Genomic DNA, 18,291 nt, shown 5'->3' with positions numbered 1-18,291 from the left:
AACGTTCACTTTGTTCATTATATTTAATTGATTTGTGTGTATATATAGTAAAGATTTTGAAATTTGAACGTTACAAAAACGGTCAATTTTTGTTGATTCTTTTTATTTCAAGATAATTTTGAATTTTGAACGTTATAAACACGTCATTTTTGTTGATTATTATATATTTACATATGATTTTGAATTTTGAAATTTAAATCATATTTTTGTGTGGTGAACATTATAATTTGAATTTTGCAATATAAGTTAACACCCTTAGTTAGGGATGAGATTGGTACCGTATCAGTACTGACTAGTCCGGTCCCAAAAATCGCAAAATTTTGGTACCGATACCGTACCGGTATTGAAGGTAAAAAAAATCAAGAAATACCGGTAACGATACCGAAACTCAAAACTTTGGTACCGATTTCGGTACCGGTACGGGTTCCAATCGATACCTGAATTTGCTCATCTATAATCTTAGTTACTAAACGGTCATTTTTAAACTACACTAACTTTTGTGATGACACTTCCTTTTAATTTAGAAAGTTACGGGGAATATAAAGTGACACCCTTAGACCATGTGTAGGCATAAAGCTCTACTACCAGGGGTTATGCGCCATGTGGCGCCCAGTCAGAGATATGGTTTTGTACAAAAACAGGTTGTAGTCATAACTCTCCACATCCAGGGGTTATGCGCCACATGGCGCCCAGCCACTTTTACACTTTTTGTTTTTTTTTAATTTTTAATAAGAATAATCAAATAACAATAATATTTTATTAAATAAATATTACAAGAAAATAAAAAAAAAACTATTCGTCGTTGTCGTCGTTGTCGTCTTCGCCCACTTCGCCGTCGTCCTCGTCCTCCTCATCGTCCTCATCGTCGTTTTCATCGTCGTCGTTGTCTTCATCATCGTCTTCATTGTTGCCCTCGTTTTGATCATCGTTTTCACCAGGCAGAGGCCGATACATCCAAAGATGTTGAACCAAATCCTCCTTTAGTGCGTTATGTATTTCTCTTGACCGCACGGAATCCGAGTTTTCGAGTCGTTGCTCCATACTTGCCGGAGTCCGTGGTGGATCCGGATCCGGTATGAAAGTTGGACATATTGCTCTTCCCTCGTCCTCGATGATCATGTTATGCATTATGATACACGCATACATAGCACATCTCATTCTTTCTAAAGACCACAGACGACAAGGATTTTTAACATAATGCCATCGTTGTTGAAGAACACCAAAACACCTCTCGATATCCTTTCTCGCAGACTCTTGCACTTTCTTAAAATACTGTCTTTTTTCATCCATCGGGTCTCTGAATGTTTTAACAATTATCGCGAACTCTGGATATATTCTATCACCCAGATAGTACCCATGATCGTAGAAGTTATCGTTAGCCCAAAACGAAGCGACGAGAACAGTCCCAGATATGTAACTCTCCATCACAGGAGACTGCTCTAAGACGGTTATGTCATTGTTGGAACCGGGAACACCAAAGAATGACGACCAAATCCAAAGGTCATATGAAGCGATCGCTTGAAGGCTGACCATTGGTCCCTTTTGGTCACCTTGTGTGAATTAACCTCGCCATGCAGTTTGACAATTAGCCCATTCCCAATGCATGCAATCTACACTTCCTATCATGCCGGGGAAACCATGTACCCTTGTATGTGCCTCGTAAAGACGTTGTAGATCGTTAACGTTGGGCTCTCTCAGATAATGTTGTCCATATAGTTTAAATTTTCCTATATTTTACAAAACTTTTATAAAATAAATGATCACAGTAAACAAGTGATAAACTATTTAAAAAAAACAAAACGTACCGTAACAAAAATACTCCAAGGTGTCCCGAGTTGTTTTTTCGGCCATCTTTAAATACTCGTCGTTGATGTCGGTCGTGTTTCCGTAGGCGAGCACGCGCACGGCTGACGTAACCTTCTGAATAGCCGTGAATCCTAGCGTCCCTCGAGCGTCAAGCTTTTGCTTAAAGTAATCAAACTTACGCTCCAAATCATTGGTGATGCGCATAAATAAATTTTAGACATCCGAAAACGACGCCTAAAGGTCTTCGGGTTCTTGTATCTCGGCGTGTCGCAGAAGTAATCCGCCATCAACCGGTTGTTGGCTTCGGCACGATCTCGTTCGATATATGCTCTTGTTGAAACGGGGGGTGGAGAGCTAATCGCACCCGTAACGGAACTCATATACTGTGTCGCGAGCATAATCGCACTCGTAACCGCCCGTTCCTCCTCCACGTCCTTGGCTTGTTGGTCGGGCCCGAAAAACTGTTTATATATAGATGGAGGATCCATATATAGTGAATTTGGTGTAAAGGAATTTTTATAGAGTTGAAAGAGAATTTTTATAAATTTAATGAGGTTTGATTGGAGATGAAATGGTTTAATATATAGGAAATAATTTTTTTTTTAATTCTCCAACGGTCAAAAAAGCAACGGTCAAATTTGGATTTGGTGCCATTCTCAGCGTTTTATATACAACGCAAGAAAAGTTGAAATCAACATAACGCAGAGGGGGGGGGGGTGTACCCCCCGCGTTTTGCTTCATAACACTGGTGGCAAAGCCACCACTACGGGTGATCTTAGTTAATAATTTCACACATAATTATATGAATAAATAGTAACTATGAAGCTAATTTACAAATGAAGCTTCACCAACCATAAAAGAAAACTATCATCTAAGATAAACAAAGCTAAAAATTAAGTGTAATTTTAAATTCGTGTTGTTTGAGAATTCATGTTCAACACATGTTACTTAAAAATATTTCATGCCCTTCTTATACGAACACGTCAGACTCTCGGGATACAACAACTAGCTGAATAGTAGGTGCATTAACCATAAATTAATTGCTTTTAACACAAATTTATGAGACTAGCCAAAACCTCTAATTGAAATATGTCAAGAATTACGAGTCAAAACAAAATATCCATATTTATTCATTACAAATATTAATTAAAAAATTGCAATTCCTATTACAAACACCAAAGTTCAATATTATTCATTTCAACCACTCAACTTCGAGCTTTGATACCTCATTTAAGTAGAACACAAACTCGAAAATAATTATTTATATAATTCAAATATAAATAAAATTATTAATGTCCAAAAATAGTAAAATGTCGATTTCACTATATATTTTTCCATTAATTTATATCAAAAGCACAAATTATTCCAAAATTCACATTTCCAGAAAACAAACAATAAACGTCCAAATTGAAATCACTCTACAATACTTACAACAACATACAGTTACTTAATAATAAAAACAACATAAACATAAACATAAACTTAAAACAAAAAATAAATGTCCAAATTCAAATCACTTTGCAGTTATTCACCTTGGACCCATCCTTATCAAAATCATATTCCATGGCTTCTCAAGTTAGTTACGACTCAAATTTTGCTGATTCGCATGATATTCCATATCCCACATGTCCTGTTTCAATTATTATTGGATCAACTATTGATGAGCTATTTTTTCTGCCGTCAAACTAAACTCAAATGGCTCCTGTTATAATTAATATATAAACCTGTTGTAGGAATTTGAAAAATTAATCAAAAAGCCCTAAAATTTCAAGGAAACGTTTCAGAAACTTCTACGACGCCGTACCCAAGCCCGGAAGCTTATAACATCCCGTCCCCTATTTTCAGAAGCGGCCGGGAAACGTTTCAGCGGCGTTTCCCAGCGTACCCGTCCCCACGCCGTCCCGGGACGTGGATTCCACTCTGTTTCACGTTTCCTTGCTTCCTAGCCTAAAACTCTAAAAGTGGATCAAATTGTGATGCACCTAAACAGCGGCACGACTTCGTTATCAAGGAATCTGGGATTTAAAGAATCTGGATATAGGGAACCTGCACACACAAAGCATTGTTTTATGTAATCAAAATCACTTGTTTTTGAATTGTAATAATCTAAAGAAGTTGTTTACATAATACGCTTGTTTTGGATAACGAGGGCAGCTCTTTCAATTTAAGCATCAGGAGCAATTTCTTTAAAGGCTTTATTAGCCAAGGATGAATGACGAGTCCTGTTACAAGATTTACGCTTCCTAACTTTTGTTGGAGCAAAACGGTAGAAGTCAAAATAGTGATAGCCCGCATACACGGGCACTACTAGTTTATTGTGGAATCTACTCAAGCACAAGATAAAGAAAGAAGATGTAAAACATAAAACACGACGCCAACAAAAGGAAAACGTGGAGAGATATATCAGGAGATAGAGAACATCACTAATATACAGGGAGCTTTTGGTTTATGACCATTGAACAACGTTCACTTTGTTAATTATTCCGATCGATTCATGTATATATAGTAAAGATTTTGAAATTTGAACGTTCTGATTCTTTTTATTTCGTGATAATTTTGAATTTCGAAATTTGAACGTTATGAACACGTCATTTTTGTTGATTATTATTTATTTAAAAATGATTTTGAAGTTTGAAATTTAAACCATCTTTTGTGGCAGTGAACTTTTTATTTTAAATAGTTATTAGCAATATAAGATAACACTCTTAGTTACTAAACAATCATGTTTATTTGTTTTTTTGTTTTTTAAATATACTTTTGAAATTTGAATTTTGAACCACACTATCTTTTGTGGTGACACATCCGTTTAACTATTTTTTTTAAAGGTACTGGTAATATAAAGTAACACTCTCAGTTAATGATTCATGTTCAACACATGTTTCTTAATACATATTACGCGCTCTCGGGGTACAACAACCAGATTACAGTAGGTGTGTTCATACGACTTTCGCACTCGAGAAATCACCAGGGCTTATTGGTGTTCTTGATATTGTGATAAAAGTTGAATGAAGTTTGTGAATGAAGAACTAGCGTACTCTTCTCTATTATACGAGGAAAATAAAATATATGACTTTTCTTCTCTACTTTTGCAAAAGTCTTCTACTTTCCACCAATTTCTAAGGTCTAGTATTTTTTTCCCTCCAAAGTAAAATGAACCTTGAAGTTCATTTGATATTTGCACACATAGAAACCAAAAGCCCATGTAATAGGTTGCATTAACCACAAATTAAGTTGTTTTAATATAGATTTATGAGATAAACCAAAACCTCTATTTTTTAATTGAATTGCATCATGAATTATGAGTGAAAACAAAATTTCCACATTTATTCAAGACCAAGATTAATTAAAAAAAATGCAATCCGTGTACAAACACCAAAGTTTCATATATTCATTCCGACCACTCAACTTTGAGCGTTGATACATCATTCATCTTTGCGATGTTTCGAATGTTGCTTGGTTTGTTTTGATGCTCTCACTAAGAAGAACACAAACTCGGAAATAATTATTTATATAATTCATATATAAATAAAATTATTAAATGTCCAAAATAGCAAAAACTCATTTTCACTACATATTGTTCCATCAAATTATACCAAAAGCACAAATTATTCTAAATTTCATATTTCCAGAAAACAAACTTAAACAAACATAAACGTCCAAATTAAAATCACTCTACAATACTGACAACAACATAGAGTTGCATAATAATAAAAAGGAAAATTGGTTTTTATTGGTCTCAAGTATCGTCTTTTGGTCACTGCAAGTCCCAACTAACGAATTGGCTGCTGGCGGTCCCAAATTTTAACGTATTTGTTCCTAACAGTCCGCGACTAACAGAATTCTAACGTCGTTAGTTTCAGGTCGCTGGAAAAACGTTTTTTTTTTGCCGGAAAACACACATTTTTCCCGAAAACTCAACAATTTTGTCCCAAACATTAGGAACGTTTTTCTAGAAAGCCCCAATTATGAGGTCGTCGAAACCCTATAATCATCGTCTAAATAAGTTGATGGTGCTTAAGTGATGGTGGTTGGTTGGCGTTGAGTCAATTGGTGGTGGTGGCGGTGTTCAGATGGTGTTTTACGGCAAAAAATTTGACTTTCCCAGCAAAAAACGTTTTTCCGGTGACCTGAAACTAACGGCGTTAAGATTGTTTGCCGCGAACCGTTAGGAACAAATACATTAAAAGTTGGGACCATGAGTGACCAATTCGTTAGTTGGACCAATAATGACCAAAAGACAATAGTTGAGACCAATAAAATCAATTTTCCTAATAAAAATAACATAAAAGCAAACATAAACAAACAATAAATGTCCAAATTTAAATCACTTTGAAGCCCTTCATCTTGGACCCATCATTATCAAAATCATATTCCATGGCTTCTCAAGTTCGTTACGACTTAATTCTTGTTGACCCACGTAATATTCCATGTCCCACACGTCTTGTTTCGTTATAACTGGATCTCTCCTTATGATTGAACTCACTAGAGAGACTCCGGTGGCTAACTCTCAGTCACGTGAAAGGAACAAGATTCCTCATGCGACCAATCATCATGAACAACTAAGTGTAGTTACAATCACGCCCTCGTCGGCAAGTTTAATGATATATGGGGTGTATTAGTCGAAAGAAATTTCTTTAAAGACTTTGTTAACCGGGGATGAATGACGAATCCTATTGCAAGATTTATTGTTGGAGCAAAATGGTAGAACTTAAAAGAGTGATAACCCGCATACATGGGTACCGCTGATTTATTGAGGAATTACTCAAACACGAGATAAAGAAAGATGAAGCAAAACACAAAACACAACAGCAAAGAAAGGAAGACGCGAAGAGATATATTTGTGAGCTATAGAAAATCATTAATATATAGGGAGCTTTTGGTTTATGACTGTTAAACAACGTTTACTTTATTAATTATATTTGATCGATTGGTATACATACTAATGATATTGTATGATAATTATATATTTAAACTTTTATATAATTGTATTTTATTTATTCTAGTAATTATATGCATATATTAATTTTATACTTAATCATAATATTTATTCTATTTATTTAACTATATTATTACCTAAATATTATTGTTAAGGATATTTGAGATTAAATTTATTTAATTAAATTGTTTAATTATAAAATTGATTGTATTTTGAAATAATTTCTTTAAACAAAAGATAACTAATATTGGTCTACAATAATCACAACAGTAAGCAATCGTTCAATCAATAAATATTCTACTCATAACTCAAATCACGTCGAAATCCAAATCTATTATACATGTTATACATGTTATGATTAATCTTATTACCATTAATAATTAGCAACCCTTGTCAATGCATCCCGAGAAGCTCAGTCTCATTTATCATATTTTCTATCACCGTTTCCTCTTCACTTATATTTCGTTCATCCGATCATGTGAGTATCACATTCCCCCTTTTACACTTATTTTACCGTTTTGGGGACGTATGCGTTACTATATATTTTCCTATTATCTAATACACAAATTGCAATTGTTTGTCACTTGTGTTTAACAATTTATACCTTACTTGTTATGTGCTTATATGCTTTATGTGAATCGCATTCGGAGAGGTCCAGCATAATCATACGACAGTCGTATAGCCTTTTATCTGGCATTGTGTTTATCGACAACTCATTATTTACTTGCTCATTGGTTAAATTGCTTATCTCATTTGACACAGTTTGCTCTTTCATATTATTATTATAGTGTCTTAAATCTGGTGTTTTACTCACTCAACCTCGTGTTGACAAATCTATTGTATTTTTAACGCATATATAGGTCATCGTGTGATGTGATGTTCAAACTGAATTGGAAGAAAACTTAGGGTTGCATGTTAGAGAGAAGATAACAAGAGCATGATTATACTTTGTCTTTATTTATGTTAATTATGAATTGTTATATTTGTTATTCGAATCTTGTGGGAATATTTGAAATTAAATAATAGATATTGTCACTTTAAATATTTGCATGATAGTACATTGAGAGTTGTGAGCAGTCAGCTCGCGCCCCGGCATTTCCGCCTTAGGTTAGGGAGTGGCATAAAACACAATGACATATTGTCACACCCCGACCAAAGGCGGCGGAACATGCCGGGGTGTAACGTATTGATTGGACAGTAACTCAAAAGACACTAATTAAAGCGACAATAAACATTTAATTTCATTAATATTAAACACGTACACCAATTCGATAATTATAACAATTACATCATATTTTTGTATGTTGAATAATATCCTAAGGTCAAACTATTGTCTTCAATCTTGAATAATATCAACTACTTGTACCTGTAACATGTATGAAAATAGAGTTTGTCAACACGAATGTTGGTGAGAATACATAAGTTTTAGTTGAGTTATATATAGAGATAAAAACGACAATTCATATGTAAATGATGAGTATTACAATTCTTATGAAAATGCAAACAACTAAATAGATGTGGACCCGTTCCTATTGATACGAAATCAAAGTACTCGGGTAAGTGTATGATCATACTATATGAGGATAGATGAGGATGAGGTACCAACCACCAAACATAAAATAAACAATTAAGCACATAGAGCATTATCATAGAGCATGCAATAATCACACATAAACATATATTGAATTGTGTTATGAATAGACCAGTAAATAAAAATGAGTAATTTAAATAGGGTATACATGTCACCCCCAAAATTTAAAATATGAAAAAAGGGGATATGTAAACTCACATTTGAGATTAAAGCCAAACTTGAAATGACAACCGAAAACACGTTAAAGAAAATGAACGATCGAACCTCACTAACTATAAATAAACAAAATATAATAATTAAAGACTGACTAATGGAGTTTTTGGACAACAAACGGTTCTGTTTTGATTAAGGTATTTAAAATATCAAAAAATTTTATTATTAATCAAGACTTTCCAGTCTACTAAATTAGAATGTTTTGAACAATTTTCATTTAGAAAAGTTTTGCAAATTCGTAACATAAATAGGCCAAAACAGCCATGTAAATCAGGGGGTACGAATCTGCGCACTGTTTTTAAAATATTTATTGTGAATTCATAGAAATGAATTAAAATGCGTAAAAATAGTTTTTAGAACCTTATTTCATTTAAGTATATCATAGAATTTGGTATTGCACTTATTAAGCTTGTTATAAACAAGATATGCTTCTTTCTTTGACATCTATATCTAATGTTAAAACTGAAATATTGCTAAAAGCAATATTCTAACGATTTCGAAAAGGATTTTGATGGAATAAAATTGTGGACTTTTTTGGATATGATTATATAACATTTATTAGCATATATCATCAAAAATTCTTGGGTCCTTTGAACAAAAAAAAATAATGATTCAAAACAGAAAAATAAAGATGTAAGAACGTTTCAAGTGTGACCTTCGTGTAATCGATCATCTCCTTGTGTTCTTTGTCTCATCCACCCTATACACCATGGTGTATGGATTATGTGAATTCCTAAACATGATTGTGTTATGGTCATATGACCATTTGATTAACTAGTATGAACAAGAATTAAAAATAAATAGAAATAAGATGAAGAAGATTTGAATAATTAAAACCATACCTTTGAAATGGAAAAAAAATAATCTCTTGAATTTGTCAAAGAGTGGTGCAAGAATGAAAGGGGTGGGAGTGGGTTCTTATTTATACTAAAATTAGGAGGTTATTATTTAGAATGTTTTAATGATAGGAGAGTGATTTGGGGGATGAGGTTTGACCAAAATTTGAATGGTGTTGAAAGATATTTTTCATCTTTTAAAAATAAATAACTTTAGGTAAAAATAAATGTGACAAAAATAAATGTGACATAACTTGATTAAAATGATGTACTTTGGTTATGCATCAATAATGTTATTATGTGATATTTGAATAAAGAAAATAATCATGAGTGTTATAATTTTTATTTATATTCATATTAGTAATCATTAATATTATTAAATAACTTTAGGAAAGAAAAACTATTACGTGTGAAATATGTAACATATGGGTATTAATTAAATCACATCAAAAATTTTAAACGAGTTGGGTTTTCGGGTCCGAAAATTGACGAATGTTACACATATAACACAGTTACCTGAAACGTAAAACACAATGATAGATACATATAACACAATGACCTGAAACGTAAAACACAATGGAAACCACATATTACACAATGACTTGAACGTAATACACAATGAACATAATACTATTTTTCTCAAATTAAGTGAATGTCACATGTCAATTCCGAACAAAAGACAATGAACGTATTACAGAATGACTAAAACGAATGATAAGTAGAAAGACAAATGTTGAGCACAAAGACACAATGACGAACAAAAAGTCACAATGATGTAATCTTTGTTTTAATTTTTATCTTTAATATGAGTATCAATTGAAAAACACAATGACCAAAATCTATAACACAATACATTGAAAAACCCAATTAAAATACACAATGAACAACCAAATAACATAATATCAAAAATCCCAAGATTTTTTTTATTTATATATATATAACAATATGATATTCATATTAAAGATAAAAACTCTTGTTATTATGGTGATTTTTTTTAAAAAAAAAAATATCGTATGAAAAAATTATTGACGTTTTAAAATAAAGCGAAAATTGACATGTACATTGCACGTAGAGAGAGAAAGTAATCATAAGTAGGTTATTACTTTAATATCACTTTTATCAATTTTATTCTTAAATTAATTGTCATCATCCAAATCTAATATTAATGAATTAGATTCTTTCTCACTCTTTTCATTTTTGTTATAATTTGTAGTTTGACCTTACCCAACATCTATATTCTATATAAAACAATAACACGTTTTGTTAATATGTCGAGCTCTCGTTAATCCTCACAAATTATTTAATTATTATTTTATTTATTTTAAAATGGTAATTCATTAATACTATTTATTTGTCATATTAAATATTGTATCTTTTTAATTCCGTACTATTAACAACTTACAACTAGTTATAACTTACAGGTGTGGAACTGATTAATCGGAAATGGAACCGAACCGGTTTGAAACTAAAACCATTTTTGAAATCTGTTTGGTTAAGAAATGTGTAAACCACTATACGAACCGGCCATCCGGTTCGGTTTGGGAACTAGTTTTTTTTATGAAACCGGTTTCAGTTTAAAACGAACCGAACCGTTTGATCGGTTTGAACAAGTATTTCTAAACCGAACCGGTTTGGAACAAACCGATTTGATTAGGCGTTGACTTAACCGATTATGTTTTGGATAAATACATGGGTTTCTAGTTGATGGGCCAAGTGCGATTGTAGCCTACACACATAAATGCATACTTTTTTTTTAACTTTTATCATCGGGAAGATTTAAACCCAAATACTCCCAACCTTTTAGTTTTTAAACGGTTTTGCATTGTTAATGGCCACCAACCCCATTGGTACATAAATTTTATACTTCGTAGGTTAATTTAAATTTATATCACCCAACCAAACAAAAATTATTGTACAAGACATATATCAATAAGAGGCTAATAGCACTTGAAAATAACATTATAAGTTACATCCAGCCCTCTGCTGTACCACAAGTTTACTGGAATCCCACAGCACTCTCTTCACACCAATAATCTGCTCATAATGACCATATGATGTGCCCGTAGCATGACATGGGTGCGGAAGGCTCGTCCATTTATCCACCTTTAGATAGGAGCCAGATTCCTCATTTAACCAATCATCATGAACAACCAAGTGTGGTTACAATCATGCCCTGGTCCGCAAGTTTAACGATATCTGGTGGTGTATTGCAGCAGCCTATAATAGTGCCAAATCTGGGGTACATGGTATGCGCAACAGTGATCCAGATGGAGATGAGTCAGCAAATGTTCCCGCCATACATGGGAAGTCCTTAGAAAGGTCGGGTCTTCTGTTAATAGACTTTTAGGAACTTTACAAACCCTTAGGATCCCAGAATGTTGGTAAAATGGTGATGTTTTTTTTCTTTTTCTTTATGTGTGCAGATGCTACGCCTCCGAACAATCATGGAAATGAATCGGAAGCTCCATCTGAAAATAGCTGCCATCTTCCTCCATAAAACACCAGTGCCCCTACTACCCCTAATGCAGTCAGTAGATGATGCTTTGTCTAGAGATGTACCTAATCACCGACATCCACGTAACACGATCTATCCTATATATCCAGGTTCCGCATACATGGATAAGGAACCTGCATACACAAAGCATTGTTTTATGTAACCAAAATCACATTTAATTTTAATCAACTGAAGAAGCTGTTGAAATGATCAATACCTGGGTTTTGGATACCATGGGCAGCTCTTTCGGTTTTAACACCGAGAGAAATTTCTTTAAAGACTTTGTTAGCCAAGGACGAGTGATGAATCCTATTGCAAGATTTATGCTTCCTGGTTTTTGTTGGAGTAAAATAGTAGAACTTAAAATAGTGATAACCCGCATACATAGGCACCACTGGTTTATTGATCGGAATCTACTCAAGCACAAGATAAAGAAATATGAAGCAAAACAAAAAACACAATAGAGACAAAAGGAAGACGGGGAGAGATATATTCGTGAGCTAGAGAAAATCACTAATATATAGGGAGCTTTTTGTGACCGTTGAACAACGTTCACTTTGTTAATTATATTTAATCGATTTGTGTGTATATATGGTAAAGATTTTGAAATTTGAACTTTACAAAAAGGTCAATTTTTGTTGATTCTTTTTATTTCGAGATAATTTCGAATTTTAAAATTTGAACGTTATGAACAAGTCATTTTTATTGATTATTATATATTTACATACGATTTTGAATTTTGAATTTTGAAATTTAAATCATCTTTTTGTTTGGTGAACATTATAATTTTGAATTTTGCAATATAAGATAACACCCTTAGTTAGGGATGAGATTGGTACCATACCAACCAATCCCTAAAAATCCAGGTCCCAAAAATCGCTAAATTTTGGTACCGGTACCGTACCGGTATTGAAGGTAAAAAAAATCAAGAAATACCGGTACCGATACCGAAACTCAAAACTTTGGTACCGATTCGGTACCGACGGTACCAAATCGGTACCGATTTCGGTACCGGTACGAGTTCCAATCGGTACCGGTCCTGAATTTGCTCACCCATACTCTTAGTTGCTAAACGGTCATTTTTAAACTACACTACCTTTTGTGATGACACTCTCTTTTAATTTAAAAAATTACGTGCAATATAAAGTGACACCTTTAGTTAATAATTTCACACGTAATTATAAGAATAAATAGTAACTTTGAAGCTTCACCAACCATAAGAGTAAATTATCATCTAAGAAAAACAAAGCTAAAAGTTACGTGTTAGGAAATTTAGTGAAAAAGTTGTTTTACATTAATTTTGAATTCACAAATAGTTGTGTGTAGTTCTAATATATATATATATATAGATAGGGTAAGGATCCTAAGAGAACCCTTTACAAATTGAGAACTTTGACAACTATTTTGGACTACTAAAAACACCTTTAAAAAATTATTTAAAAAAATCATAAAACAAAAAATAATAAAAATTTTAAAAAAGTAAAAAAAAAACAAAATTCTTATATTTTATATTCCGGTTTCACTAAAAAAATAAAAAAATAAGAAAATAAAAAAACGTCGTATTATACACATATGTATAATTTTATATAATCTTTAGTTACGTAATATACACATATGTACAATATCATTTATCATAAATTATACACATGTGTACAAAAAAACATGTAAATGTACATATATGTATATATTATACATATGTGTATATAATTTAGCTAACCGAGTTTTTTTAATGAAACCGGGATGATAAAATAAGAACTTTGATTTTTTTACTTTTTTGATTTTTGTGTTTTTTTTTATTTTATGATTTTTTTATTATATATATATATATAAAATTATGGGTTTGCGATCTTGTTGCCGAAACTTTCAAAACAACTAAATAAGCTAATTTAGTTGTGTTTTGTAGGGGTAAAATAGTCTTTTGGTAAAAAAAGGTAACAAAAAACGTTAACAAAATGAGCGAAAATAACGTAATTTGTCCCGACGTTTTAATTATATAACACTACGTGTAATTTTTAAATTCGTGTTGTTTGAGAATTCATGTTCAACACATGTTCCTTAAAACATTCTATGCTCTTCTTATACAAACACGTCAGACTCTCGGGGTACAACAACCAGCTGAATAGTAGGTGCATTAATCACAAATTAATTGTTTTTAACACAAATTTATGAGACTAGCCATAACCTCTAATTGAAATATGTCAAGAATTATGAGTCAAAACAAAATATCCATATTTATTCATTACAAATATTAATTAAAAAATTGCAATTCCTATTGCAAACACCAAAGTTCAATATTATTTATTTCAACCACTCAACTTCGAGCTTTGATACCTCATTAAACTAGAACACAAACTCGAAAATAATTATTTATATAATTCAAATATAAATAAATTATTAATGTCCAAAAATAGGAAAAAGTCGATTTCACTATATATTTTTCCACTAATTTATATCAAAATCACAAATTATTCCAAATCACATTTCCAGAAAACAAACAATAAACGTCCAAATTGAAATCACTCTGCAAGACTTACAACAACATACAGTTACTTAATAATAAAAACAACATAAACATAAACTTAAACAAACAATAAATGCCCAAATTCAAATCACTTTGCAGTTATTCACCTTGGACCCATCCTTATCAAAATCATATTCCATGGCTTCTCAAATTTGTTACGACTCAAATTTTGCTGATTCTTATGATATTCCATGTCCCACATGTCTTGTTTCATTATTATTGGATCAACTCTTGATGAGTTTTTTTTTTCCTGCCGTCAAACTAAACTCAAACGTCTCCTATTATAATTAATATATAAACCTATTTTAGGAATTTGAAAAATTAATCAAAAAGCCCTAAAATTTCAAGGAAATGTTTCAGAAACTTCTACGACGCCATACCCAAGCCCGGAAGCTTATAACATCCTGTCCCAGATTTTCAGAAGCGGCCGGGAAACGTTTCGGCAGCGTTTCCCCGCGTACCCGTCCCCACGCCGTCTCCGGGACGGGGACTCCACTCTGTTTCGTGTTTCTGTGCTTCCTAGCCTAAAACTCTAAAAGTGGTTAAAATGTGATGTACCTAAAGAGCGGCACGACTTCGTTATCAAGGAATCTGGTATTTAAAGAATCTGGATATATAGATAGGGAACCTGCACACACAAAGCATTGTTTTATGTAATCAAAATCACTTGTTTTTGAATTGTAATAATCTAAAGAAGTTGTTTACATAATACGCTTGTTTTGGATAACGAGGGCAGCTCTTTCAATTTAAGCATCAGGAGCAATTTCTTTAAAGGCTTTATTAGCCAAGGATGAATGACGAGTCCTGTTACAAGATTTACGCTTCCTAACTTTTGTTGGAGCAAAACGGTAGAAGTCAAAATAGTGATAGGAATCTACTCAAGCACAAGATAAAGAAAGAAGATGTAAAACACAAGATAACACTCTTAGTTGTAATCACCAGGCTATTCGTGTTCTTGAGATTGTGATAAAAGTTGAATGAAGTTTGTGAACGAAGAATTAGTGTACTCTTCTCTATTATACGAGGAAAATAAAACATATGACTTTTCTTCTCTACTTGGTTGCAACAGTCTTCTACTTTCCACCAATTTCTAAGGTTAAGTATTTTTTTTCCCTGTCGAGTAAAATGAACCTTGAAGTTCATTTGATATTTGCATTCGTAGAAACCAAAAGCCCATGTAATAGTTTGCACTAACCACAAATTAAGGTGTTTTAGAAAGGTCGGGTCTTATGTGAATAGTCTTTTAGGAACTTTACATGCCTTCGAGACACAGAATTTGTGTTATATTACCCATAGGCTCCCAGAATGTTAGAAAGATGAAGCAAAACACAAAACATAACAGTGAAGAAAAGAAGACGTGGAGAGAGATATCTGTGAGCTATAGAAAATCACTAATATATAGTGAGCCATTGGTTTATGACCGTTGAACAATGTTCACTTTACTAATTACAATTGATTGATTGATTGATTGGTGTGTATATCATATAGATTTTGAAATTTGAACGTTACAAAATCTGTCCTGTTATGTTGATCATTTTTTTATTTTGAGATAATTTTGAATTTTGAAATTTGAACGTTATGAACACATCATTTTTGTTGATTATTATTTTTTTACAATGATTTTGAATTTCGAAAATTTAAATCATCTTTTATGGTGATTAACTTTTTAGTCTGGAAGAACATTTTAGTTTAGAAATTAATTAGCAATATAAGATAACACTCTTAATTACTAAACGGTCATTTTTGTTGATTTTTTTGTTTTTTACAGATAATTTTGAATTTTGAACCACGCTACCTTTTGTGGTGACACTTCCCTGTAATTTAGAAAGTTTGGCAACATAGAGTAACACTCTTAGTTAATAATTCTGCATATAATTAGAAGAATAAATAGTAATTATGAAGTTAATTTATAAATGAAGCTTCTCCAACGTACCATATGAGAAAACTACCATCTAAGAAAAACAAAGCTAAAAGAAATACATTTTAGAACATTTAGTGGAAAAATTGTTCTGCATGCATTGATTTTGAACATTGAACACAATGTGTGCAATCCTAATATATATAATTATTAAATTATGGGTTTGTGAATTTCTTGCCAAAAATTTCAAAACAAGCTAAATAAGCTACTCTAGATGTGTCTGTAAGGGTAAAATAGTCATTTGGTAAAAAGGTAACAAAATGTTAACCAAATTAATGAAAATGATGTAATTTGCTCCAACTTTTAAATAAATAATACTCGTTGTAATTTTTAAATTCGCGTTGGTTGAGGTTTCATGTTCAACACATGTTCCTTGAAACATATTCCGCACTCTTCTTATACGAACATGTTAGACTCTTCGAGAACAACAACTAGAACAGTAGGTGCGCACATACGGCTTTCTCACTCGAAAGCACCGGGCTTATTGGTGTTCCTGAGTTTGTGAAAAAATACGGATGAAGTTGGTAAATAAATATTTTAAGAGTGCCCCTCTCTGTAGTACTCGGAAAAACCATGTGAATTTTATTCTCTACTCGGTTGCAACAGTCTACTGCTTTCTACTAGGGATGAGTTTGGAACAGTACCTGTACCTGTACCTGATTGTACGTGTACCAAAAATCAATAAAAACATGTACCAATACTCGTACCAAATTTTTCGGTATGGTACGGGTATTTCGGTACGGTACCCGTTTTTGTACCACTTTGTTTTTTTATTTTCATATCTTTGACGATTTTGAAACCGATACCGTACGAGTAACAAACAACCTGAATTAGTCCGGATTTCGGTACTTGCACATGTACGTGACGAGTGCCAAATTAGTACAAGTACCAACTTGGTCGACGATTTAATGATAAGATAGTATTGAAAAACCTTAATTCGGTCGTCAACTTTAAGTGATTTGTTTGTTGGTTCAAGTCCTCGATGTTATATTATTTAATATTGAAGAAACCTTTGGTACTTGTTCAATAATAACATGGTTGGAGATGTTATTTTATATATTAAACTAGGTTATTAGCCCGTGTGCTACACGGGTGGAATACAAAACTCGTCAATTAAACGCATATATAATCTCAAACGATAACATATTTTAATATGTTTTTTTGACACGCCTACATGATTTATAACTGTTAGTTATATCCAAACGGAAACATAATATTGAAAGACTTAAACTTACAAAGAATGACATTACATAGTACAATGTTTAGAAACAAAATTTTAAACTTTAAAACATAAACTACTAAATATTTTTTTATAAACCATATTTGTTGTTTATTTTTGTAACTTTACATTGCTTATCTAAATAAGCATTTTGAGACTAACATTGACTTCTGTTAATGGTCATAGAAAAACAAACTGTAACGAAAAACTATCTTCTCTTTCTCTTGAACTAAACAAAAGTTTTTAATATAAATGCATTAGACTACTACGAGTAATGTAAGTGTGATAACCAATATTAGTACCTAAATTTACTCTTACTTCGATAGCACGCCTACCCAAATGTGTTTGCATTTTTATCCTCTTAAAACTCTCGATTTTTTTATAGATTATGAGATAGTTGTTTAGGTTTGATAAATATATTGGGGAAACCCACACTTTGCGGGCGTGAAACACATTATATGCTTTATCAAGTAAAATATAGATAAAGATTATAACTATCATATTTAGTCGTTAACTAAAATATTCATGACCACTGCAATGTGTACAGTAACCAAACATGCAGTTGATCCACCAAACTTTGACTCGATGGTCAGATTTGACCAGGAAAGTCAAACCTTTCCTAATATCACAATTGACCAAGAGGTGGTCAAAATTGACCAAAGTTCCAAAATATCAAATTTTCCCAAAATAATACCAGCTTGTAAGAATTCACCATCAGCCTATATACAATAATAATCAACTGCTTCTCAATTCTCAT

This window comes from Bidens hawaiensis, unplaced genomic scaffold, assembly GCF_021521415.1.
Source record: "Bidens hawaiensis isolate Kalapana, Puna unplaced genomic scaffold, B.hawaiensis_p1.1 tig00011793_1, whole genome shotgun sequence".
In the NCBI taxonomy this organism is placed as follows: Eukaryota; Viridiplantae; Streptophyta; class Magnoliopsida; order Asterales; family Asteraceae; genus Bidens; species Bidens hawaiensis.
This window is presented reverse-complemented; position numbering follows the sequence as displayed.